This window comes from Chrysochloris asiatica, unplaced genomic scaffold, assembly GCF_000296735.1.
Source record: "Chrysochloris asiatica unplaced genomic scaffold, ChrAsi1.0 scaffold00314, whole genome shotgun sequence".
Taxonomy (NCBI): Eukaryota; Metazoa; Chordata; class Mammalia; order Afrosoricida; family Chrysochloridae; genus Chrysochloris; species Chrysochloris asiatica.
In genome coordinates, this window is record NW_006408832.1 from 2795393 (window position 1) to 2798079 (window position 2687).

General features: G+C 44.5%; 1 pseudogene; it reads left to right on the top strand.

Annotated features, from left to right (window-relative positions):
• The first annotated feature begins 589 nt into the window (after positions 1–589).
• LOC102830688 lies at positions 590–1344 on the top strand (annotated as a pseudogene).
• The last annotated feature ends 1343 nt before the right edge of the window (positions 1345–2687 follow it).

Below are 2687 nucleotides of genomic sequence, written 5' to 3' on the forward strand. Positions count from 1 at the left end.
AAATCTCATGATAGAATTTTGCAAGACTAATTACTTCATTGCAAATACCTTTCTTTTCAATATAAAACTTGACTATACACATGGAGCTTACCAGATGGAACAGACAGAAATCATATTGACTACATATGTGGGAAGAGACAGTGGAAAAGCTCCATATCATCAGACAAAACAAGACCAGGGGCAGACTGTGAAACAGACCATCAATTTCTCATAGGTAAGTTCAGGATAAAGACATTTAAAATAACTTCACGAGACCCGAAATATGACTTTAAACATACCTCACCTGAATTTAGATACCATCTCAAGAACAGATTTGATACAAAGAACAGAAGAGTTGTGGGATGACATCAAGAACCTCATGCACCCTCCCTGCACCAGGCAGCCAGCCAGCAGGGACAGGATATCCCAGCCAGGTCTCAGGATGAATGGCTTCTGGCTGGGCCAGCTGTACAGGCTCTTCTGCTGCCCACCCTGCCCGAGCCTCATCGCGGCCAAGTTGGCCTCCTTGCTGCCAACTGGAGCAGTGCGGCTCTGGTGCACCCCGTGTGCCTGGCGGTCAGGCGCGCTGGGCTTGGCCCCATTACCCGCCAGGCAGCAGCTGGTGGAGGGCTCGGGCGCGGAGCCCGGCGCTTGCAGCCTGCACCTCAGCTAGCGCGCCCACTGGCAGGACTCGCTGCGAAAGCTGGACACTGTCAAGGTCTTGTTCTCCAGCACAGCTAGGTAGTTTGGCTGCATGCCCTTGCACTGTTCTCCCTCCAGCCGCTACACTCTGCTCTTCTCTTAAGGCAACGCCATGGACTTGGGCCAGAAGTGCTGCTTCTACTTAGGCCTCAGATTGCGCATCAACTGCAACATCTTCTACTACGACTAGTCGGGCTAAGGCATCAGCTCTGGCAAGCCCTCTGAAAAGAAACTCTATGCAGACATCGATGCCGCATGACAGGCGCTGTGCACATAGCAAGGTAATAGTCCTGAAAACATTATCATGTATGGTCTGAGTATCCGATCAGTCCCCACGATAGACTTGGCCTCACGGTATGAATGCAGCTTTCATTCTCCATTCCCCTCTGATGTACAGCTTTAGGGTGGCCTTTGCTGACACCAGGAAAACATGCTGCTTTGATGCTTTCCCAAACATTGACAAGGTATCTAAAGTTACCTCTCCTGTGTTGGTTACTCATGGTACAGAGGACGAAGTCAACTATTTCTCCACAGCCTGCTATGTAGGAGCGCTGCCCACGAGCCGTGGAGCCCCTTTGGGTTGAAGGGGCAGGTCATAATGACATAGAGCTTTATGCACAATACCTAGAAAGGCTAACACAGTTCATATCGCACAAACTCTAATTCCTGAAGAAGACCACTCAGTCTTACCTCATTTACTGTGAACATTAGATTCCTCTGTTTTACACGTGCTTTAACTGGATCGCTGTTGAGGCTTGCTGACCATGAAGAAGTGCGCAGTCTCTATGGTGTTCTAATCAAAGAGTTGAGGAGATCTCAGCTTTTTGTATGTAGAAGTGGATTTACTGATTCACACAACATGTTAAAAAAAACATGTTAAGAAGGGGTGATCTCTAGCTTCATGGCAATGAGGGAAGGGGGGTAAGAGATGAGAGTGGAAGCAGTTTTCTAGTGCTGTTATATAAGGTGTGCACACATCTGCCTTCTCCTCCTTCCCCATCATTTCTGATTCATTTATGTCAGCCACTCCTCTTCATCAATGTTCTCAATATTTGGTCCATAGTTCTTGCTCAAGCCACTGGACTCACGGGTGTGATTTATTTGTGAAGTTGTGATACTACAACTGGAAAACTCTTATGATTGGAAATGCCTTTGTTAATCTTTCTTAGCATTGCTGATCCCAAACAAATCAATGGTGAAGGGTAATTTACTGGAGCTCCTCTTGGACTGTCTGAAAACCGTATCAACATAACTGGAGTCTTCTTAAGAGGAAACTGGGGTGGTAATTATTTTTTGTTTTTAAGTATAAATTTACTACTATCTAACAGAGTTTTAATGTTTTGATTGGTTTGATCTAACAAAGAGCCTCACAGACTTTCCTTCTATAAAGTCCTTCTGGATGGCTTTTTGAAAAAGTACTGTACAGTTTTACAATTACATTGTGCATAGATTCTTTTTTTAAAGTTTTTATTGTGAATTGAGTGATAGTTTACATGGGGGAACATCAGTTTTACACTCATTCTATTGTATTCATTGCAATGACTACAATCATATTAGTTTCATTGCAATGATTACAATTCCCTGCATGCTTCATAATTCAACAGTATTTGCTTCTATTCCCTCTGTTTTTTCTTTCTTTTTTGGAGGATGTGCACCAAAACACTCAGAAATATACAATCATTCACACAGTCAAAGGGCACACCCTGTAAGCCTGCCTCCTGGCTATCAGCACACATTCCCTCTTCCTCGATGAGTCTAGACTTTTCTATGTCATCATCTCTGCCTCCATCTCTAGTGTGGCTGCTTCTCTGGGTAGGGTCCCACACTCCACTCTTGCTCTTCTCCCTTGATGGTCCCACAGTCCACCACTCCTGGACTGTAAGATCAACCACTCATCCCTTTTTGCTACAAATCTCAATGTAAAGGAAACAAAAATCTTCACCACTGGACCAATAAACAACATTCTTATCAATGGAGAAAAGATTGAAGTTGTCAAGGACTTCATT